Source organism: Diceros bicornis, chromosome 13 (genome assembly GCF_020826845.1).
Source record: "Diceros bicornis minor isolate mBicDic1 chromosome 13, mDicBic1.mat.cur, whole genome shotgun sequence".
Classification (NCBI taxonomy): Eukaryota; Metazoa; Chordata; class Mammalia; order Perissodactyla; family Rhinocerotidae; genus Diceros; species Diceros bicornis.
This window is the reverse complement of record NC_080752.1, coordinates 55,451,473-55,475,746: the sequence shown is the minus strand read 5'-3', so window position 1 is coordinate 55,475,746 and position 24,274 is coordinate 55,451,473. Positions and strand designations below refer to the sequence as shown.

Genomic DNA, 24,274 nt, shown 5'->3' with positions numbered 1-24,274 from the left:
TTTTGTGGCCTAATATGTGATCAATCCTGGAGAATGTTCCACGTGCATTTGAAAAGAATGTGTATTCTTCGGTTTTTGGATGGAGCATTCTGTATATATCTACTAAGTCCATCTGGTCTAGTGTGTCGTTTAAGGCCAGTGTTTCCTTATGGATCTTCTGTTTGGATGATCTATCCATTGGTGTAAGTGGAGTGTTAAAGTCTCCTACTATTATTGTGTTACTGTCTATTTCTCTTTTATGTCTGTTAATAATTGCTTTGTATATTAGGTGCTCGTATGTCGGGTGTATAGATATTTATGAGTGTATATCCTCTTGTTGGATTGTTCCCTTGATCATTATGTAGTGCCCTTCTTTGTCTCCTGTTACAGTTTTTGTTTTAAAGTCTATTTTGTCTGATATGAGTATTGCTACCCCAGCTTTCTTTTTATTGCCGTTTGCATGGAGAATCTTTTTCCATCCTTTCACTTTCAGTTTGTGAGTGTCTTTAGGTCTGAAGTGTGTCTCTTGGATGCAGCATATATATGGATCTTGTTTTTTTTTATCCAATCAGCCACCCTATGCCTTTTAATTGGAGCGTTTAGTCCAGTGACATTTAAAGTAGCTATTGATAAGTATGTACTTACTGCCATTTTTTGGTGTTTTAGTAGTTCTTCTCTGTTCCTTTCTTCTTCTCTTTCTCTCTTCCCTTGTGATTTGATGACTTTCTTTAGTATTATGTTTGGGTTCCTTTCTCTTAGTTTTTTGTGTATTTATTATAGGTTTCTAGTTTGTGATTACCATGAGGGTCATATATAATAACCTACATATATAGCAATCTGTATTAAGTTGATGGTCTCTTTAGTTTGACTTCTTTCTAAAAGCTCTACTCTTTTACTCCCCTTCTCCCACATTTTATGTTTTTGATATCTTGTGTAACCTCTTTTTTGTGTGTTTGTATCATTACCCTCTTATCATGGAAATAGATAATTTTTTCCTATTTGTGAGCTTCTCTTTCCCCCTTAAATGAGTCCCTTTACCATTTCTTGCAGGACTGGTTTCTTGGTGACAAACTCCTTTAATTGTTGCTTGTCTGGGGAACTCTTTATCTCTCCATCCTGCAGGGTAGAGTGTTCTTGGCTGTAGGTTTTTTCTTTTTAGCACTTTAAATATATTATGCCACTCTCTTCTAGCCTGTAAGGTTTCTGCTGAGAAGTCAGCTGATGGCCTTATGGGGTTTCCTTTGTATGTAACTTGTCTTTCTCTTGTGGTTTTTACGATTCTCTTTTTATCTTTAATTCTGGACATTTCACTTATGATGTGTCTTTGTGTGGGCCTCTTTGGGTTTTTCTTTTTTGTGCGTCCTGTACCTGGATGTCTGCTTCCTTCCTTAGGTTAGGGAAGTTTTCAGCTATTATTTCTTCAAATAGATTCTCTGCCCCTTCGTCTGTCTCTTCTCCTTCTGGGACACCTATAACACGGATGTTAATGCACTTGATATTGTCCCAGAGGTCCCTTATACTGTTCTCACTCTTTTTCTTCTTTCTTTTATCTCTTCAGCTTGGGTGATTTCCTCTACTCCTTCATCCAGCTTGCTGATCTGTTCTGTATCCTCTACTCTGCTTTTAAGCCCCTCTCGTGAATTTTTTATTTCCAGTATTGTATTCTTCATTTCTGATTGGTTCTTTTTTATATCTTCCATTTCTTTGCTGACATTCTCACTGAGTTCATCCATTATTCTCCCAAGATGGGTGGGCATCCTTATGACCCTTTGTTTGAACTCTCTGTCAGATAGATTGCTCATTTCTGTTTCATTTAGTTCATTTTCTGGGATTTTGTCCTGTTCCCTAACTTGGAACATATTCCTTTGCCTCCTCATTTTGCCTCTTTCTCTGTGCTTTTATCTATGTATTAGGTAGGTCAGCTACGTCTCCTGATCTTGGAGAGGTGGCCTTATGTAAGAGATGCCTTATGAGGCCCAGCAGTGTGCTTCCCTCTCATCACCAGTTCCAAATATTCCAGGAGTGACCCCTCTCTGGGCTACATGTGTCCTTCTGTTGTGGCAGGGTTGCTCTTGCCATAGGTGCCCAGGGAGGCTAAGCTGTCTCCGTGGCCAGCTGGTTATAACGCTCAGCTGCGTGTGGTTGTTGTGGGCCCTTCAGTCTCTTTATCGGGTGTGGGGAGCCCCAGCACAGTTGGCTGCAAGATCTAATAGCACATTCCTGTTGCAGTTTTTCTATTAGGTGAGTAGGCCACCAGTGTAGCTGGTTGTTAGGCTCAGGGGCTTACAATTGCTATAAGCCTCTGGCCTATAAGGCTCTTGTCTGCTCTCTGAGGATTGCAGCTGGGTGGGGCTGGCCCCAGGCACAAGAGCACCCAGTTGTTTCAGGCTTTGGAAGGTGGGGCTGATCCCATATGTGGCTGTTTGAGAAGCACACGTCTTCTGCAGCTGACAAGCCCCACCACCCACAGGGCCACACACACAGTCAACACAGTCCTGCCTGGTACGCACACCCCGACCCCCTGAAGTGGATCCAGTTGCTGCAAGGCAGGAGCCCCACAGACTCCAATAATGCCCCACACGCTCCACCCACTCCTCATGCACACCCTGCCCCACAGAGGTGGACCCACTTGCCAGGCTGCAGAGAATCCAGGCAGCTTGCTTCTGCAGGCCCACAAGTTGCCCAAAGGCTTGTTGTTGGGTGGGGCCAGTCCTTAGGGTGGGCTGCTTTCCTTGGCTGAGTTGGATTAAATCGGTGCTCTAGTGGGTGAGGCAGACCCTGGACTAGCAAGTCACAGGGAGAACTCCAATGGTGTCTGCCAGCATGTATGTCAGCATGCCCATACCCATGCCAGGTCACAACAATGGCTGCCACCAATGTCCCAGTCCCTCGAGAGGTCTCACCTTTCATGGAGATGCACCCAGAGCCTATCAGGTGAGTCTCTTTTCACCAAAGGACTGTGCACCTTTCTTTCTGGTGATTTTAGGTTGCTTTCTGAAATGGGTGAATTTGTGTATGGGCCCTTTAAGAGCCGGCTTTAAATTCTTTGTGACTCAGCTTTTCTAGGGGTACTCCCTGTTGTTGTTAGTAGCCAGCAAAGCCAGATATTACGACACTTGTCTCAGTTGTGTTGTGTCCAAAAATTGCCTATAGCAGCAACACTCCCCTCCCTGGCTCAGGTCCCCCACTCCTCCAGGGAAGGCTGCATACCTTTGGGTTCCCTCTGCATGGCCGTGAAGTCTTGTGGCTTGTGAAAGTGACGTTTTTTGTCTCCAGAAGGGAATTTCTGCCACTTCTACCTCAGTTAGGACTGCCACTTGTTGCAGGGGTTCCGCTTATCTAGTTTTCAGTTCTCTCTCAGGGGTAATTTTTCCAAGAATAGTTGTATGTCTGCTGGCCATGGGAGGAGGTGAGTTCCGAGTCTGCCTATGCCGCTATCTTGACTTCTCTTAAGGTTCAATTTATTAATTTTTGTCTCTATGTTTAATGTACCCTGTGATCTGTGTAAGAAACCTTTGCCTGTCCCAAAGTCATGAGAATATTATCCTGTATTATCTACTACAAATGTCATTGTTTTAAACACCACATTTGGATGTAAAATCCACCTGGAGTTGACTTTTGTTTATGGTATAAGTAGGAATCAAGATGAATTTCTTTCCTGTGTGGGTAACCAGTGCCCCTGGGCCATTTACTGAGAAGACTGTCTTTTCCCCAGTGCTCTGCCTGCCTCTTCTGTCACATACAAATGTTCGTATGTCTGGGTCCCAGGAGGACTCTATTCTTTCTACTTCTCCTTGTGGCTGTCCCTGCACTATGACAGCACACCTCCCTGATGACTGTAGCTTTATACCAAGGCTTCATATCTAGTAGCAGAAGCCCTCCAAGTTTATTCTCCTTCAAGATTGTCTTGACTAAATGTGGCCACTAGTATTTCTATGGAGATTTTGAAATTGCATAGTCAGTGTCCACAAGATATCTGCTGAGATACTTTATTGTGATTGTATGAATCTGTAGATCAATGAGGGGAGAAGTGACATATTAACAATACATAGCAAAGCAAACAAATAAAAATACCAAAAAAAAACCTGAACCAAACGAAAACATCACAATAAAGAAGGAAGAAACGATAAACTGAGAAGAAATATTTGTAATTCATGTCACAAAAGGGTTCATATCCCCAATTAGAAAAAGTTCCTAGAAATTGATAAGAAAAATAACACATAGTAGAAAAATTGACAAAAGACACGAACCCACAGTTCACGGAAAATGATATATAAATAGTCCTAAATGTATGAAAATATGCTCAAGCTCAGTCATACCATGACAAAATTGTCATATTGAAGATGTAACAAAGCCAGGGGAAAATAGAGAAGGGACTCCTTCCTCTCAGACTTTGCAGGCCCACCAGGTCCAGCACCCTGAGGACCTGCCTGACTGCACTGGGGGTGCCCATGGGGCTGCAGAAGATATGGGGTTCTCGGAGGCTGCAGGTAGAGGATCTCAAAGAACTCATCTCATGAGCAGAACAGCTGGTGCAGTGCTCATGCCAGCGGCAAGGCAGGGCTCAGGGGCACTCACAGTCCTGGGGCTGCTTGTGAGCACTGGGCCTTCAACAGGAGACCTGGCTGCTCCCGCTCCATGTCCACCAGCATCTGCCCATGTTAGGAGGCCTGTGCACCTGTGCCCACTTGAGCTCGCCCACTCCAACACCCCATCCAGTGTCGATGGAGCCTGAAAACATGCCCTGCTGTGCTTGTGCTTATGAAATTCTGCATTCAGCCCCTCTTTGTATAATTGGGAAACTGAGGCTCAGAAAGAGGCAGGCCCAGGGCACAGTATGTGGTCAGAGTCAAGAAGAAAAGTGAGGACACCGGCTTCATAGGCCCGGGCCCAACTCCTCCAGTCATGTTTACTTTGGAAATGAAAGCCCCTAAGATCCTAGTTTGGACTAGGATCCTACCCAACCCCTCCCAGTTTGGACCATTTTCCTTCCTGCATCCCCACAAGCACGCAGGCATGCACAAACAGAAGCAGACTTCCAGCTGGGGACTATGGGAGGGTGGTTAAGAAGAGCAGACACCCTGAAAATGACAAGGGAAAGAGGAGAGAGGGGTTGGAGCCAGCTCTGCAATAGAGTAGGGGCATCCATTCTCCCGGCAACATGTCCAGAGGTCCATAGCATGAAGGCGATCCTTAAATTTCCCACAGTCCTGCCTGGGCAGGGGCCAACTCCATAGTAGTCTCCAGAGGACAGGGACTGGGGTCCTGCAGTCTACTGTGCTAGGCTCCTGGAAGTGGACCGAGCATACTTCATCCCCTAGTATAGACAGGGACTACAGGAGAGAAGGTCTCAGTTTCCTTCTCTACAAATTGGGCTCTTGCAATGGCAGTACCCAAGGGTTCTGCATGCTTGGAAAGTCTGTAGACCTTGATTCTCTACCAATGACCCATTGTCCTCCAAGGACATGGATAAATGCTTCCCACTCCCTGAAGGTCCTTCGTGGCAGAGAGGAGCTTGGGGAATGAGGACTTGGGGTAGGGAAGAACAAGACAGAGCCAGGGACTGAAAGTTAAGGGTCCAGGAACAAGACCACTCATACTTGGATCCTTGGGGTCCTCATTTGGAAGTAGGGGGAATCATTGCCCTGGCTGAGGTGAGGATGCCTTCTGAGAAAACTAGACACCCCAGAGGGGAGTGGCAAAGAGGGCGGCAGGAGTGTCTTCTGAGGTCCCTTCCACAGCCCTGAAATCCTTCAGGGCCTGCTGTTTTACTCCTGGGACTCCGGAGAGCCTTTGCCTTGAGGTCACCCAAAGAAAGATTCCTGCCTGGGGCTGCAGTGCTAGTGCTGGCCACCAGGGGACAGGCAGCCTCCTGGTTCATGGTGCCCACTGAGCTTTGCTGGAGCAATTGGGGCAGGAAGAGCCATGCAGAATGTCATTTCGGCCACGCCTCTGCTTCAGAAACAATATGCACCTCCTACGATTAGTGATCATTTCTACAGAATGAGCTGGGCAGAGGCAGGAAGAAGAGCTCCAAGATCTCCCCATTTATTTATTTATTCGGAGATTTATTTATTTATTTATTCCGAGATTATGGCTCACCCTGTGCCAGGTGCCAAATGGTCTCTCTCTTCCAGGAGCTTTCAGTCTGGAGGAGAGAAGGACAAAAGCACAGAAGCAAGACATGTGAAAGAAAAGAGTAAGTGCTAACCTGAAAACAAAGCAGGGTGTTGTGAGAGATGAGATGGCAGTCGCTGGGTAGGAAGATCTGAAAGGCCTCACTGGGGTGACATTTACTGAGACTAGAATGACAAGAGAGAGCCATCCCTGCACAAGTCTGGGAGCAGTGTGTCAGGGAGAAGGCACCACTGGTACAGAGACTTGCAGGCAGAAGTGAGTTTGACCTGAGGCGGTTAGAAAGGTGACCAGTGTGGCTGGAGCGAGCCTGGGAAGAGAGAGGAGCAGAAGGAGGAGGGCAGGGCCAGATCTTGGGGGCTGTTAGATTGTTAGTTATCCCTTCCTCTCTGAAAGCGTTGCCCCAATACCATGCATCTTAAAACTACAAATATTTAATAGCTCACAAGTTTTGTGGATGAGGAATCCAGGCTTCGATTAGCTTGGTTCCTCCAATTCTATACATTTCTGTGCAACTTGTCATTTCACAGACTGCATCAAATCACTGTAGGGCTGTCAGGTCAGGAGCTGTGGCCTTAATGTGACTTCATAATATCCCATAAAGGAAGTCATTTGCCACAGCAATTCAGCTTTTCAATGTTGTCGGACCTTGACATGATTCAATTCTGTTGCCATTTCAGCAGTGCTGCAGGAACATCTTAAATGTGTCCTCATAGACTGTGTTAGTTTGCTGGGTCTGCTGTAACATAGAACCACCAAGTGGGTGGATGGCCCCTCATGCTTACTGGCACGGTACTGGTTTCTGTCTTTGTAGAGCTCCACCCAGGACATTGTCAAGGAGCTGGTTGATGGGTTCAACTCCTCCATCTCACTAGACAAGGGGCAGATGCATCTGGCGATGAACAATGGCCAACACTGGTCTGGGGTAAGTGTGGGCACATAGTGGTCTCCATACCCAGGACACTGAGAGGACCGGGGTGAACCCAGAACCCAGTCAATCTGCTGAATCCCCTGGGTTCCTTCCAGGAATGTGGTTTCCCCAGAGCCTTCCGCTTCATGCCAGGTGCTGATGAAGCCTCAGGTAGTTTAGAGGGAATGTCATGCAGCCCATGGTAGGGGCAGTTCTCAGTTCTGACCTGTGTGATCTTGAGCAGCCCCTTGAAATCCCTAACCCTCTGTTTCTCAATATCTACAGTGGGGACGTTTGTTGATGACTCACTGAGATAATGCTCTTAACACAGGCTATCAATACAGGGAGGTGCTATTGTTTCTCAGCTAACACAAAGCCTTGAAGGTACTGGTTGTTTATCACTCTCCCCAAAATCAAATGATGCTTTTAAAGCCTGGAACCTTTTTCTGTGTGGGCACTCATGTCCCTCCTCTTGCCCAAGTTCCTGAGGTGATGGGAGTTTCTGGTCTGAGCTCCAGACCCTGATCCTCCTGGTGGCTCATGGTGATGCCACTCACTATTTGTTCCTCCTCGTCCACTTGGTGTGAAAAGGAGTCAACCCTCTCCCGGGATGAGGCCTACTCAATGCCGACCCCCAAGGCAGGCACAATGGAGAAGGTGGTAGAGTCCCTGGTACCAGCTTTCCCGGATAGAAACATCTCCTACATTGCCGCCTTCCCATGCATGTACCAGGTCTTCACCACCACCCAACAGGTACTGGACTAGCTGCCCCATAGGCGAGTGCTGCCGCCTCCAGAGCACAGTGGTTAGTGTCCCATCTACCAACCGTGTGTCTGGGGAATGTCAACACACCTCTGTGAGCTTTACTTTGCTCTTCTGAAAAGTGGGTTGGTAAGAAGATGAACCTCATAAAGTTATTTTAGGAAATCATGGAATCAGCCAAGGCAGGTGCTTACCTGGTGCCTGGTTCTGCAAAAAGGGCTGGGGAATGTGCTGTGGTTGTTCATGGTGATTATTTTTCTTTCCCCCATGAAAAGCAGACTTCCTCACGCATCACTGGGATTTAGCCTTTCTGAGTTTGGAAAACCAGATGGACACCCTGTCCAGGAGTTTGAGGTTCTCTCCAGCTGATCTTGACTGCTACATGGCACACATTTACAACTTGCAATGCAACACTGAGACAGACACCGTTAATAATTCACTGAAGTTTAATATATACATAATATTTGTACAATATCGTCTAGAGAAAGGTAGTTTGATGAAGGTTCAATTTAAGGAAAAGATCAGTCTCTTCTTCACTACTAACGAGGGATAATCCAAACAGTCCGTGAAGTGAAACAAAGTCCCACTTTTCTTGGTGTGCTCTAGGAATTCCAAAAGTCTGTCGATTTGGAGGAACTGACCGCGAAGGAGCCGTCTGCGGTGTCCAGCAGGTGAAGGCAAGGGTCTCCAACCCAGCGAAGGGGCTCCCCTGCATCCACTGGCCTCAGGAACGCTCCGATGGAGGTCCAGCTGGCTGGAGGCAGCCAGGCGGCTTGGGAGGCCTGCGTGGAGGGGGAGAGAACAGCTCCGCTTTAAGACCCAGGCCCACTGCCGGGGAAGGGACCAGCAGGGCTTGGCTCTCGGCCTCCGGGCAACTTTGGCAAAGCTCCTCGTGACGTGCTGGATCTCACGACCGCTTCTATGGACGCGAGCGCTTTTAGCATCTCGGCAATCTTTTCTTCTTCTTTCGACCGTTTGGCTCTCGCTGGAATGGTGTGTGTCCACGGATGTGCGTGTGACCTGTGCGGGAAGTCACGGTTCTGGAAGGCTTATCAGTATCTGCTTCTGCTCCCTCCAGGCCCAGCCTCACGGGGAGCTCACAGTCAAGTTCAGTCCTTGGGAATTTTCTGGAAGCCTCTTTCTTTCCCCGGCACAGAACTGGGGGATAAGAGCCCCATGGCTCTTCCTCATGCTCAAGGCAGAGCCGGGGATGTGGGGTCCACTCCAGCACATTCCCCTGCACCCACGAAACTCCGATCATAAAAGAAGAACCACCGAGATCGAGCCAGCTCCTCCCTTTCCAGGACACTGCAGATCACCTCTCTGGGATTTGGAGCAGGACCCAAGGCTGGCTCTGGTCTCACAGGCCTGTGCTCCTTCCCTTGACTCGGCTGTACACTCCCAGCCACGCATTTGTTCCGAGGCTGTGGCATCTCTCCGTAGCGTTGGCTCTCCCTGGCTGTCACAGGAAGGGAGCGCAGCCAGGACTTGCCTCTCCCTTTGTCGTCGGAGGCAAACCACGGGACATGTCCACTGTGGGTCGCATGAATTCCCCTTCCCTGCGTATCCCCTTGGAAGAACAGGCAGAAATTCTCAGATCCACATTCCCCATAGAGGACGCCTGGAAGCTGAGCTCCCTGCATCATGTCGCCGGGTCGGAAATTCCTTCACAGAAGGGAACAGCTTGACGGTGGCCTCCCAGGGCCATTGGCCCTCCTGGCCAAAGTCTCCCCAGAGCAGAAGGGGGGGTAGAGTCCACGGAAAGTTCTGCCCATACAAGGTGGTAGCAGTATTGTATATGTGAAAATAAATCTGCAGATTTTAGGTTTCGTCTGGAGTGCAAAGAAAACAGACGATCACGGGATCAGATGTGAAAAGTCGTTTAGCCGACTGGTTTGCGAACAGCGGCACCAAGCGTTCTCGCGGATGGGGACAGCGGGGACGCAGCAACAAACTGGGGAGAGTGGGGCGGTGGCGGTTCTTCGCTGCTTACAGCCCACAAAACCCTCCACTCCCCGGGGGACGGTAGGATCAAGAGTGCCGTGAACACCCAGGGGACTGGATCTGGCTCTACCTTCCTGACCAGGGATCCCAGGCCTGAAGAGACAGCCCGAGGCAGAACAGAGCCTCATCACAGGTTGTGGAAGACTTAATCACCGTGCTAATGAATGGGCTTGAAAATGATTCTCAACTCTCTTCTATACTAACGGTGAACACCTCGAATTTAAAGTTACAAACACATCATTGATATCAGCATCAAAAATGACACACACAGGTGTAAATCTAAACACTTACGCACAAGATCGATGTGAGGAGGTCTACAACACGCTGACAGAAGAAATCACAGAAGACCAACAGCATGCAGACTTCCTCCATGTTTCTTCATAGGTTGACTCGGTATTGTTCGGCAGATGTCAGCTCTTCCCAACAGGATCTACAGAGTCAAGACAATCCTAGTGAAGATCCCAGCGGCAGACTCAACACGCCTCCCCAGTATGGAAGCAGAACATAGTGAGAGGAAGGTACGGTACTACCATCTTCGGGACTGCCTCTAAAGCTACACTACTCGATAAAGGGTGTGTGGTGGTGGTGGTGGGCCTCCTGGAAACAGTCAGTGAGGAGGGGGGCACGTGATGGGGTACTTAGGAGGCGGGGAGGGCGGGGGGGGCGGTGGCGGGGGCGGGGGGGGGGGCGGCAGGGGGCGGCTTGTCCAGAGGGAGTGGCACCTGGACGAGGCCTTGAAGGACAGGGAGGACTTGAAGGTTGGAGGCAGGTGGGAAGAGAGGCCCCTGCAGCCTGAGGGAGGCGACAGCAGGAAGCACGGCACGGAGGAGGGGAGGGCACTGCTGTGTGAGTGTGGGGTGACAGAGCACCAGGAGCTGGCACTGCGGGCAGCCAGGCCCTTCCCTTCCTCCTGTAAATCTGACCTGTGAGCCGCCAACGCCGCAGTCCCCGTTCCAGACAGTGGACATTCAGTCCAGCGCAGGACCGCAGCCTGCCTCCCGGGGCTGGACTTCTAGGTGGGGACAACAGGGGGGGCCCCATCCTGAGGGACCATCTGGGCACACATTTAATAAGAGGTGCCCACGGAAGTGGGGTGCACCGTGGCATGGCACAGGAGCCGCACTGAGCGGGGGCCCTTTGGGGGGGTTCCCCTAGAGCTGCGGGTGGTCAGGAGGGCCCAAGTGGAGAAGGAGTCGCTCGTCCCCGTCCACCCCTGCCCACCTCTGGGCTCTGAGCACGTTCGCGACACCATGGTCAAGGGCTCCACGCGTGGCGTGAACTGTTTCTTTGCAGACTCATTTGCCAAGCGCGGCCTTCGACGGGATTCGCTGGTGACGGGATGTTTGCTTCGCCACCTCCCACCTTCCCAGCCAAACCAGGGATCGGGGTGGCAGCGGGGTTCCCGGAAGTTCACAAAAGTGGAAACACGCCGCTCCTCTCTCAAAGGCAAGACGGAGGTGAGAAGAACCCCCTCCTCCCTCGGTCACTGACACCTAGGGAGCTTTCGAGGTTAGCGCCTTCAAAGATCTGTTCTCTTCACCAGGTACAGTTCTATACCCGTTTGGAATGTAAAAATTCTATGCGTCTTCAGGAAGGGGAAAAAGTCACCGAAATGTCACCTCGAGAGGCCCATTTCAAGCCACTGTGGCAAGTATTCTTCCGCACGTTAGGAAGTGAGCTCTTCCCTGAGCAGCCCTGGTTCTGAGGAGGAGCCTCACGACGCATCCACAAATGGCAACGTGTGAGGCCCTCGAGCCCGGAGCGACGTCTGGGCCTCTCGGCCCTTCCTCCTGGCTCTAAAAGGCAACCCCGCTTCCAGAGCTAGGAGCTGCCCTAAAACCTGAGAAGTGGCATCACCCCCGGGCCCTCCCTGCCAAAAACAAAGAAAGAAATGGGGACAGGAGAAGTATCAAGAGGAAAGAAAAGAGGCCAGCTTCATCTCTGTCCCCTAGAAATGCCACCATAAAACCCACGCCAGCTACAGACACCATCTTTTAGGGCCTCCCAGCCCCCTCGGCCCGCCCCCACCACCCCCAACCCCACAAATGGATTCAGGCTCAGTGGACCTTCAAGACAGCTGCTTGAGGCTTCCTGTGCTCCCCTGGTCACCTGGCTCCCATGGGACACCTGGCTTCTGTTCTCTACTGTTTTCATCTGTGAGGCCTCCAAGCCCAGGACACCAGAGGCAGGCCTGGGCTGATTACTGACCCTTCCACTCCAGAGAAAGGAAGAGGTAAATATTCACTTCACTTCTCTGGGCCTCAGCTTCTGCATCTGTAAGATGGGCTCTCGCCGCAAACAGGCCCATGGAGTCTACCCTGTGGCATCTTCTCGGCCCTTGGACATCGTCTCTGCTACGGGAACTTCCCTCCCCGATGCCCCTGCGTACTTCTATTTGCAGCCGTGAACGCTCCTCTGAGCGCAGACACCTGTCTCCTCCGAACAGTTGGTATTTCTACTCTGCTGGCTGAGGGGCCCTGAAACCTAACTCTCACAGAGGCCCACTCTGATTTCCCGTCCAAAGGCACTCCTCTGCCATTCCCCCCATCTCGCTGAAGGACACCACCCCTCACTTGGGGCTCCCGTCCCCATGCCGACGCCTCTCTTTTCTCACACCCACAGGCATCAGCACGTCTCACGGTCTCTGCCTGCAGGACAGGTCCCGGATCCCACCCCATCTCTCCGTCTCCACCTCCACCGCTGCCCGGGGGCAGCCTTCACCATCCTCAGCCTCGAGTCCCTGCCATGCTCTCCCACAGGTTTCCCTCTGTTCTCCTCTTCCCCATGGCAGCTTCTGTCCTCTGAAAGGGAAACCAAACTCTTTACGGTGGATTCGACTCCCTCCACCTTCTGACCCCTGATGGCCTTGACCCCCTTCTCTCTGGCTTCACTCACTGCACTCGGGCCACTCTGGCTCCTGGTCGCTTCTCACACTCACCGTGCTCATGCCGCCTTCAGAGCCAGGGCCCGTTCTGCACCCCCTGCCTACAGAGCTCTCCTCCAGGGCTCCTCAGTGCTCAGGTGACCACTCCCACCGAGAGTGTGTGTCTAGGCAAGTGTGCCCCCCATTCCCACACCCATCACCCCTTACCCTGCCTTGTTTATTCTTCTCCAGAACATTCGTTATCACCTAATATGCCATGTCTTCTACTCAATTTGATTCTTTAGCACCTGCCTGTCCTTCCTAAAATGTCAGCAACACAAGGGCAGGCTCTCGCATTCTAGTCTTCATTGCTCTGTTGCCAAGGCAAGCACAGGTTTTTGGTTTGTTGCTTTCTCTCGACTTAAGAGGAGAAATCCTTTCTGTGCTGCTGATGCTGTCTCTGCCATTTGTCTCATGTGACCCCTCCTATTTGCTCCAACTGCCACTTGCTGCTTTCCTGCCACTAGAGTCATCCGCAGCTGGTGCTCGTTGCCTAACTGGGGGACATTATCTGTGAGTGAAACTAGGAATGATCGAGACCCTCACTTCGTCACATGGGAGAGAAACCCCTGAGACTTCCCTCAGCTTTCCAGTGTGGAGCGTTAGCTGGTGAGTAGAGGGGGCCGAGGGCAGCAACGAGGAGGTTCCCCCCAGATGTCAAAGGTGATTTCCTCTTCATCAGTAAACTCTCCCTCGGCCTTCGTGTAGTGCAAGGACAAACCTCCACGTAGTTTATCATTTGTTTCTTGAAAATTGTTTAGCCGTTGCCACATTAGAATCAAGTCACAAAAGAAGGCAAACCTCTCTCTAACCAGGCAATCTAACTTGATCCCCAAAGAGATCGATCAGCTTTTTCTTTTTCTAACCACTACATACTTAGTCCAAGAAAGCTCCTTCGACTTGTGAGTCGCGACTGTTGGGAATACTACTCTGAAACAAGACTGCTGTCGATTGCTAAAAGTCTTGACTGCTACATGGCGCACATTTACAACTTTCAATGCAACACTGAGACAGACACCGTTAATAATTCACTGAAGTTTAATATATACATAATATTTACACAATATCGTCTAGAGAAAGGTAGTTTGATGAAGGTTCAATTTAAGGAAAAGATCAGGCTCTTCTTCACTACTAACGAGGGATAATCCAAACAGTCCGTGAAGTGAAACAAAGTCCCACTTTTCTTGGTGTGCTCTAGGAATTCCAAAAGTCTGTCGATTTGGAGGAACTGACCGCGAAGGAGCCGTCTGCGGTGTCCAGCAGGCGAAGGTAGAGGATCTCCAGCCCAGCGAAGGGGCTCCCCTGCATCCACTGGCCTCAGGAACGCTCCGATGGAGGTCCAGCTGGCTGGAGGCAGCCAGGCGGCTTGGGAGGCCTGCGTGGAGGGGGAGAGAACAGCCCCGCTTTAAGACCCAGGCCCACCGCCGGGGAAGGGACCAGCAGGGCTTGGCTCTCGGCCTCCGGGCAGCTTTGGCAAAGCTCCTCGTGACGTGCTGGATCTCACGACCGCTCCTATGGACGCGAGCGCTTTTAGCATCTCGGCCATCTCTCCTTCTTCTTTCGACCGTTTGGCTCTCTCTGCCTTCAGTTCTCGAACCAGGCCAGTTAATTCCTCCATCAGCACTGAGTTGGTCCTCGTCACCTTTCGGGAAGCGTCTGTGAGGCCGGGTATATTTAGCGACTCTCTCTCTAGCCTGGCGTTCTCTGAAGACGAGTCGATCCCCATATACTCCTCTTGAGCAGCGCTGAGCTTGTCAATGAGCTGGCATTTCTCCTCAATCGCTGCAGCCACTGCTTCTGCCAGCCGCTTTTCACGTCTCACGTAACGTCGACTTCTAACAGACTGAACAAGTCTGAAGAGAAATAAGAGACCCACCAGTAAACCGACGACAGGTGGGCGCATCACTGTCTCCCACTGGAGGCTGTGGCAAGTGAGGCGTGGACTCAGGCCATCGGGCAGCAGCGCCACCACCACCTCGCCCAGTTTGCCGAGGATCGGCCCAAAGCCCAGCTCCACAGAGGACGGCAGCCCCTCCATGGCACTGACCCACCACAGGGCTCTGCCCACTCACCGTGGCAACACCAGCCACAACAAATGTCGGCTCCCGACATTCCGCCTGGAACCCGACCGGCAACTGACAGTCTGGAAAGGTCACTTACATGGTGGGGCTGGGGGGAGATCTGTAAATAAACTATGCGTAGCTCCATGACGGTTCAGTGTTCCTTCTGATTTCCCTCTTTCTTTTCGCTTTTTAGTCAAATCAAATGAAAATAGAGTGAAACGTGTCAACATTAGCTGCATGACTTGACAAATCTTCGACACTTCACGAACCCCTAGAGTGTCCAAACCCCCTCCCCTATATGAATCATTCCCATGACTACAGAAAACAGCCCTCTGCAACGTTTCAATTGAGACCCAACCACCCTCGACATGCGCAGCCTCTGTTTTCATTTCTGTTGACATCCTTCAGTTGGGTCGTGGCAGAACTTCATGAAAAGGAAGTAAATCACGGCCTACAGTTCGATGTCTGTCTGTTTTGCTCAAAGCAATGTTTTTTGAGATCTATATATTTTTCTTTGAATAAGCAGTACGCCCTCCTTTGAAGGCTGAGTATTTTGACCTCATGTAAATATATCCCAAAATGTCCAGCCCTTCACATAATAATGGACTTCTGCGTTAGTTCAAGCGTGGTATGTTATGAACAGAGATGCTGTGAAAATTCACGTATACGTCTGCCTTATAAGCACGTAGTTTCATTTACCTTGGGGGAAGAATACCCGGGAGCAGAAATGCTGGGTAGATACACGCTAAATGCCCTTTTATTTTGAAACCGTTTTCTTGAGGCACAATTTAGTGTCATCAATTCACACACCGAAATACGCCAATTCACTGATTTTTCTCTGTACAAGTGCAGAGTTGTGTAACTATCACAGTGCCGTTGTAGGAAAAGTCCATCACTCACCCTTGACTCTCTTGGCTGCATTCGACACAGTCGGTCCCTTCTCCTTGAAATGCTTCCATCACTTCGTTGCCGGTTCGGTCCATTCTACTCTTTCGAGGATTGTCTTGTCGTCGGCTGGCGTGTTTCTCTGACCTCAGTAGCCTTTCCTTCTCTGTCTCCATCGCTGACGTCTGTGTTTCTCCCAAACCTCTCAGCATCAGTGTTGACCCAGGACGTAGATCCTGGACCGCTTTTGAGCCCTTGCTGACCTTAGCCAGTCTCCGGACTTCAATGACATCTGTGCTGTCGTGACTTCCACGTTTATTTATCCTTTCCACACCTTGCCATCCAGTCCGGACTCACACCCACCCAGCTGCCTCCGTGACATCCCCATGTGGACATCGAACGAGCCCACACCATACTCCAATTCTCCCCTGAACCCGCTCTCCCTCTTTTCCACGTGGGCAACTCCCCCCCGACGGGGGTTCAGGCCCCAGCTTTGTGGTCTTTCTTGACCTCTCCCCTCTCTCCTCTTCACCTCCACCCCATCGGCAAAGCCTTCATTCCCAGCATCAGAGTAATGCCCTCATCCGGCCATTCCTTGCCTCCCGCTACCCTACCTGTTCAGAGTCGCCTTCACCTTTTGACAACATGAGCGTGGCTGCTCCTAACCAAGCTCCTTCTCCTGCCCTCAGCCGTGCAGTCGGTTCTCCACCCAGCTCCAGAGGATCCAGTCAGGTCCGTCCTCAGCTCACGCCCCCAGCAGCTTTCCACTCATCGGAGTGCAAGTCAAACACACCCATGCCCCAGGAGCCCTACGGGATCTGACCCCCGCTTACCTCCCCGGTCGAACTGCACAGCTGGGCCCTCACGCGCTCTGCCCCAGCCTCGCAGGCCTCCTTCCTGCTCCACGAGTGCGCCAAGATGCTCCTGCCCCAGGGCTTGACGTTTCCTCTTCTCTCCGCCTTGAATCCCTGTCCTGTGAGACCCACGTGCTGGTCTCCCTCCTTCCCTTCAGGTCTCTGCTCAAGCGTCTCCCTGTCAGTGTCACCGCTTAGTCTCCAATACCTATCACAGGACCTATCCAGTCCCCATCATGACACGTGCAGTGTGAAGGCAGAGAAAAGCATGACTGAGTTACGTGAGCACCAAAAGTCTACTTTAGTGGATTGTACTAAGCCTGCGACTTTTTCCAGATCTGCATGTGGACATACACGTCATCGTAGCGCAGTCCCTCCTTAGTCTTCAGATTTCCAATTAATTTCTTCAAGGTCGTCTCGGGAAATATTCCTCGGCTTGAGAAGACGTAACAGTAAAGAGCAGAAGAGCAGCTAAAGATATATACGAGTACTTAAATGTATCTCCCAGTCATGCAACTTCTCGTAACGGATGCTGTGGGAGGGGAGCCCACGAGAAGGGTAATCGCCTGACCTCGTGCGTCTGCCCTGTGGTTGTGAGGAATGGTGTGTGTCCACGGATGTGCGTGTGACCTGTGCGGGAAGGAAGGCTTATCAGTATCTGCTTCTGCTCCCTCCAGGCCCAGCCTCACGGGGAGCTCACAGTCAAGTTCAGTCCTTGGGAATTTTCTGGAAGCCTCTTTCTTTCCCCGGCACAGAACTGGGGGATAAGAGCCCCATGGCTCTTCCTCATGCTCAAGGCAGAGCCGGGGATGTGGGGTCCACTCCAGCACATTCCCCTGCACCCACGAAACTCCGATCATAAAAGAAGAACCACCGAGATCGAGCCAGCTCCTCCCTTTCCAGGACACTGCAGATCACCTCTCTGGGATTTGGAGCAGGACCCAAGGCTGGCTCTGGTCTCACAGGCCTGTGCTCCTTCCCTTGACTCGGCTGTACACTCCCAGCCATGCATTTGCTCCGAGGCTGTGGCATCTCTCCGTAGCGTTGGCTCTCCCTGGCTGTCACAGGAAGGGAGCTCAGCCAGGGCTTGCCTCTCCCTTTGTCGTCGGAGGCAAACCACAGGACATGTCCACCGTGGGTCGCATGAATTCCCCTTCCCTGCGTATCCCCTTGGAAGAACAGGCAGAAATTCTCAGATCCACATTCCCCATAGAGGACGCCTGGAGGCTGAGCTCCCTGCATCATGTCGCCGGGTCGGAAATTCCTTCACAGAAGGGAACAGCTTGACGGTGGCCTCCCAGGGCCATTGGCCCTCCTGGCCAAAGTCTCCCCAGAGCAGAAGGGGGGGGTAGAGTCCACGGAAAGTTCTGCCCATACAAGGTGGTAGCAGTATTGTGTATGTGAAACTAAATCTGCAGATTTTAGGTTTCGTCTGGAGTGCAAAGAAAACAGACGATCACGGGATCAGATGTGAAAAGTCGTTTAGCCGACTGGTTTGCGAACAGCGGCACCAAGCGTTCTCGCGGATGGGGACAGCGGGGACGCAGCAACAAACTGGGGAGAGTGGGGCGGTGGCGGTTCTTCGCTGCTTACAGCCCACAAAACCCTCCACTCCCCGGGGGACGGTAGGATCAAGAGTGCCGTGAACACCCAGGGGACTGGATCTGGCTCTACCTTCCTGACCAGGGATCCCAGGCCTGAAGAGACAGCCCGAGGCAGAACAGAGCCTCATCACAGGTTGTGGAAGACTTAATCACCGTGCTAACGAATGGGCTTGAAAATGATTCTCAACTCTCTTCTATACTAACGGTGAACACCTCGAATTTAAAGTTACAAACACATCATTGATATCAGCATCAAAAATGACACACACAGGTGTAAATCTAAACACTTACGCACAAGATCGATGTGAGGAGGTCTACAACACGCTGACAGAAGAAATCACAGAAGACCAACAGCAATGCAGACTTCCTCCATGTTTCTTCATAGGTTGACTCGATATTGTTCAGCAGATGTCAGCTCTTCCCAACAGGATCTACAGAGTCAAGACAATCCTAGTGAAGATCCCAGCGGCAGACTCAACACGCCTCCCCAGTATTGAAGCAGAACATAGTGAGAGGAAGGTACGGTACTACCATCTTCGGGACTGCCTCTAAAGCTACACTACTCGATAAAGGGTGTGTGTGGTGGTGGTGGGCCTCCTGGAAACAGTCAGTGAGGAGGGGGCACGTGATGGGGTAATTAGGAGGCGGGGAGGGCGGGGGGTGGCGGTGGCGGGTGGCGGTGGCGGGGGGGGCGGGGGGGGGCGGCAGGGGGCGGCTTGTCCAGAGGGAGTGGCATCTGGACGAGGCCTTGAAGGACAGGGAGGACTTGAAGGTTGGAGGCAGGTGGGAAGAGAGGCCCCTGCAGCCTGAGGGAGGCGACAGCAGGAAGCACGGCACGGAGGAGGGGAGGGCACTGCTGTGTGAGTGTGGGGTGACAGAGCACCAGGAGCTGGCACTGCGGGCAGCCAGGCCCTTCCCTTCCTCCTGTAAATCTGACCTGTGAGCCGCCAAAGCCGCAGTCCCCGTTCCAGACAGTGGACATTCAGTCCAGCGCAGGACCGCAGCCTGCCTCCCGGGGCTGGACTTCTAGGTGGGGACAACAGGCGGGGCCCCATCCTCAGGGACCATCTGGGCACACATTTAATAAGAGGTGCCCACGGAAGTGGGGTGCACCGTGGCATGGCACAGGAGCCGCACTGAGCGGGGGCCCTTTGGGGGGGTTCCCCTAGAGCTGCAGGTGGTCAGGAGGGCCCAAGTGGAGAAGGAGTCGCTCGTCCCCGTCCACCCCTGCCCACCTCTGGGCTCTGAGCACGTTCGCCACACCATGGTCAAGGGCTCCACGCGTGGCGTGAACTGTTTCTTTGCAGACTCATTTTCCAAGCGCGGCCTTCGACGGGATTCGCTGGTGACGGGATGTTTGCCTCGCCACCTCCCACCTTCCCAGCCAAACCAGGGATCGGGGTGGCAGCGGGGTTCCCGGAAGTTCACAAAAGTGGAAACACGCCGCTCCTCTCTCAAAGGCAAGACGGAGGTGAGAAGAACCCCCTCCTCCCTCGGTCACTGACACCTAGGGAGCTTTCGAGGTTAGCGCCTTCAAAGATCTGTTTTCTTCACCAGGTACAGTTCTATACCCGTTTGGAATGTAAAAATTCTATGCGTCTTCAGGAAGGGGAAAAAGTCACCGAAATGTCACCTCGAGAGGCCCATTTCAAGCCACTGTGGCAAGTATTCTTCCGCGTGTTAGGAAGTGAGCTCTTCCTTGAGCAGCCCTGGTTCTGAGGAGGAGCCTCACGACGCATCCACAAATGGCAACGTGTGAGGCCCTCGAGCCCGGAGCGACGTCTGGGCCTCTCGGCCCTTCCTCCTGGCTCTAAAAGGCAACCCCGCTTCCAGAGCGAGGAGCTGCCCTAAAACCTGAGAACTGGCATCACCCCCGGGCCCTCCCTGCCAAAAACAAAGAAAGAAATGGGGACAGGAGAAGTATCAAGAGGAAAGAAGAGAGGCCAGCTTCATCTCTGTCCCCTAGAAATGCCACCATAAAACCCACGCCAGCTACACACACCATCTTTTAGGGCCTCCCAGCCCCCTCGACCCGCCCCCACCACCCCCAACCCCACAAATGGATTCAGGCTCAGTGTACCTTCAAGACAGCTGCTTGAGGCTTCCTGTGCTCCCCTGGTCACCTGGCTCCCATGGGACACCTGGCTTCTGTTCTCTACTGTTTTCATCTGTGAGGCCTCCAAGCCCAGGACACCAGAGGCAGGCCTGGGCTGATTACTGACCCTTCCACTCCAGAGAAAGGAAGAGGTAAATATTCACTTCACTTCTCTGGGCCTCAGCTTCTGCATCTGTAAGATGGGCTCTCGCCGCAAACAGGCCCATGGAGTCTACCCTGTGGCATCTTCTCGGCCCTTGGACATCGTCTCTGCTACGGGAACTTCCCTCCCCGATGCCCCTGCGTACTTCTATCTGCAGCCGTGAACGCTCCTCTGAGCGCAGACACCTGTCTCCTCCGAACATTCGGTATTTCTACTCTGCTGGCTGAGGGGCCCTGAAACCTAACTCTCACAGAGGCCCACTCTGATTTCCCGTCCAAAGGCACTCCTCTGCCATTCCCCCCATCTCGCTGAAGGACACCACCCCTCACTTGGGGCTCCCGTCCCCATGCCGACGCCTCTCTTTTCTCACACCCACAGGCATCAGCACGTCTCACGGTCTCTGCCTGCAGGACAGGTCCCGGATCCCACCCCATCTCTCCGTCTCCACCTCCACCGCTGCCCGGGGGCAGCCTTCACCATCCTCAGCCTCGAGTCCCTGCCATGCTCTCCCACAGGTTTCCCTCTGTTCTCCTCTTCCCCATGGCAGCTTCTGTCCTCTGAAAGGGAAACCAAACTCTTTACGGTGGATTCGACTCCCTCCACCTTCTGACCCCTGATGGCCTTGACCCCCTTCTCTCTGGCTTCACTCACTGCACTCGGGCCACTCTGGCTCCTGGTCGCTTCTCACACTCACCGTGCTCATGCCGCCTTCAGAGCCATGGCCCGTTCTGCCCCCCCTGCCTACAGAGCTCTCCTCCAGGGCTCCTCAGTGCTCAGGTGACCACTCCCACCGAGAGTGTGTGTCTAGGCAAGTGTGCCCCCCATTCCCACACCCATCACCCCTTACCCTGCCTTGTTTATTCTTCTCCAGAACATTCGTTATCACCTAATATGCCATGTCTTCTACTCAATTTGATTCTTTAGCACCTGCCTGTCCTTCCTAAAATGTCAGCAACACAAGGGCAGGCTCTCGCATTCTAGTCTTCATTGCTCTGTTGCCAAGGCAAGCACAGGTTTTTGGTTTGTTGCTTTCTCTCGACTTAAGAGGAGAAATCCTTTCTGTGCTGCTGATGCTGTCTCTGCCATTTGTCTCATGTGACCCCTCCTATTTGCTCCAACTGCCACTTGCTGCTTTCCTGCCACTAGAGTCATCCGCAGCTGGTGCTCGTTGCCTAACTGGGGGACATTATCTGTGAGTGAAACTAGGAATGATCGAGACCCTCACTTCGTCACATGGGAGAGAAACCCCTGAGACTTCCCTCAGCTTTCCAGTGTGGAGCGTTAGCTGGTGAGTAGAGGGGGCCGAGGGCAGCAACGAGGAGGTTCCCCCCAGATGTCAAAGGTGATTTCCTCTTCATCAGTAAACTCTCCCTCGGCCTTCGTGTAGTGCAAGGACAAACCTCCACGTAGTTTATCATTTGTTTCTTGAAAATTGTTTAGCCGTTGCCACATTAGAATCAAGTCACAAAAGAAGGCAAACCTCTCTCTAACCAGGCAATCTAACTTGATCCCCAAAGAGATCGATCAGCTTTTTCTTTTTCTAACCACTACATACTTAGTCCAAGAAAGCTCCTTCGACTTGTGAGTCGCGACTGTTGGGAATACTACTCTGAAACAAGACTGCTGTCGATTGCTAAAAGTCTTGACTGCTACATGGCGCACATTTACAACTTTCAATGCAACACTGAGACAGACACCGTTAATAATTCACTGAAGTTTAATATATACATAATATTTACACAATATCGTCTAGAGAAAGGTAGTTTGATGAAGGTTCAATTTAAGGAAAAGATCAGGCTCTTCTTCACTACTAACGAGGGATAATCCAAACAGTCCGTGAAGTGAAACAAAGTCCCACTTTTCTTGGTGTGCTCTAGGAATTCCAAAAGTCTGTCGATTTGGAGGAACTGACCGCGAAGGAGCCGTCTGCGGTGTCCAGCAGGCGAAGGTAGAGGATCTCCAGCCCAGCGAAGGGGCTCCCCTGCATCCACTGGCCTCAGGAACGCTCCGATGGAGGTCCAGCTGGCTGGAGGCAGCCAGGCGGCTTGGGAGGCCTGCGTGGAGGGGGAGAGAACAGCCCCGCTTTAAGACCCAGGCCCACCGCCGGGGAAGGGACCAGCAGGGCTTGGCTCTCGGCCTCCGGGCAGCTTTGGCAAAGCTCCTCGTGACGTGCTGGATCTCACGACCGCTCCTATGGACGCGAGCGCTTTTAGCATCTCGGCCATCTCTCCTTCTTCTTTCGACCGTTTGGCTCTCTCTGCCTTCAGTTCTCGAACCAGGCCAGTTAATTCCTCCATCAGCACTGAGTTGGTCCTCGTCACCTTTCGGGAAGCGTCTGTGAGGCCGGGTATATTTAGCGACTCTCTCTCTAGCCTGGCGTTCTCTGAAGACGAGTCGATCCCCATATACTCCTCTTGAGCAGCGCTGAGCTTGTCAATGAGCTGGCATTTCTCCTCAATCGCTGCAGCCACTGCTTCTGCCAGCCGCTTTTCACGTCTCACGTAACGTCGACTTCTAACAGACTGAACAAGTCTGAAGAGAAATAAGAGACCCACCAGTAAACCGACGACAGGTGGGCGCATCACTGTCTCCCACTGGAGGCTGTGGCAAGTGAGGCGTGGACTCAGGCCATCGGGCAGCAGCGCCACCACCACCTCGCCCAGTTTGCCGAGGATCGGCCCAAAGCCCAGCTCCACAGAGGACGGCAGCCCCTCCATGGCACTGACCCACCACAGGGCTCTGCCCACTCACCGTGGCAACACCAGCCACAACAAATGTCGGCTCCCGACATTCCGCCTGGAACCCGACCGGCAACTGACAGTCTGGAAAGGTCACTTACATGGTGGGGCTGGGGGGAGATCTGTAAATAAACTATGCGTAGCTCCATGACGGTTCAGTGTTCCTTCTGATTTCCCTCTTTCTTTTCGCTTTTTAGTCAAATCAAATGAAAATAGAGTGAAACGTGTCAACATTAGCTGCATGACTTGACAAATCTTCGACACTTCACGAACCCCTAGAGTGTCCAAACCCCCTCCCCTATATGAATCATTCCCATGACTACAGAAAACAGCCCTCTGCAACGTTTCAATTGAGACCCAACCACCCTCGACATGCGCAGCCTCTGTTTTCATTTCTGTTGACATCCTTCAGTTGGGTCGTGGCAGAACTTCATGAAAAGGAAGTAAATCACGGCCTACAGTTCGATGTCTGTCTGTTTTGCTCAAAGCAATGTTTTTTGAGATCTATATATTTTTCTTTGAATAAGCAGTACGCCCTCCTTTGAAGGCTGAGTATTTTGACCTCATGTAAATATATCCCAAAATGTCCAGCCCTTCACATAATAATGGACTTCTGCGTTAGTTCAAGCGTGGTATGTTATGAACAGAGATGCTGTGAAAATTCACGTATACGTCTGCCTTATAAGCACGTAGTTTCATTTACCTTGGGGGAAGAATACCCGGGAGCAGAAATGCTGGGTAGATACACGCTAAATGCCCTTTTATTTTGAAACCGTTTTCTTGAGGCACAATTTAGTGTCATCAATTCACACACCGAAATACGCCAATTCACTGATTTTTCTCTGTACAAGTGCAGAGTTGTGTAACTATCACAGTGCCGTTGTAGGAAAAGTCCATCACTCACCCTTGACTCTCTTGGCTGCATTCGACACAGTCGGTCCCTTCTCCTTGAAATGCTTCCATCACTTCGTTGCCGGTTCGGTCCATTCTACTCTTTCGAGGATTGTCTTGTCGTCGGCTGGCGTGTTTCTCTGACCTCAGTAGCCTTTCCTTCTCTGTCTCCATCGCTGACGTCTGTGTTTCTCCCAAACCTCTCAGCATCAGTGTTGACCCAGGACGTAGATCCTGGACCGCTTTTGAGCCCTTGCTGACCTTAGCC

At 51.7% G+C, this 24,274-nt stretch overlaps 1 long non-coding RNA gene across 2 annotated transcripts; it reads left to right on the top strand.

Annotated features, from left to right (window-relative positions):
* Positions 1-4,512: 4,512 nt before the first annotated feature.
* LOC131413220 (uncharacterized) lies at positions 4,513-8,221 on the top strand. 2 transcript variants are annotated; one of them, XR_009221911.1, is made up of 3 exons: positions 4,513-6,178; positions 6,929-7,039; positions 8,065-8,221. It is a non-coding gene; the product is annotated as an uncharacterized LOC131413220 (long non-coding RNA). The 2 variants fall into 2 exon arrangements; XR_009221910.1 differs by having other exon boundaries at positions 7,616-8,221.
* The last annotated feature ends 16,053 nt before the right edge of the window (positions 8,222-24,274 follow it).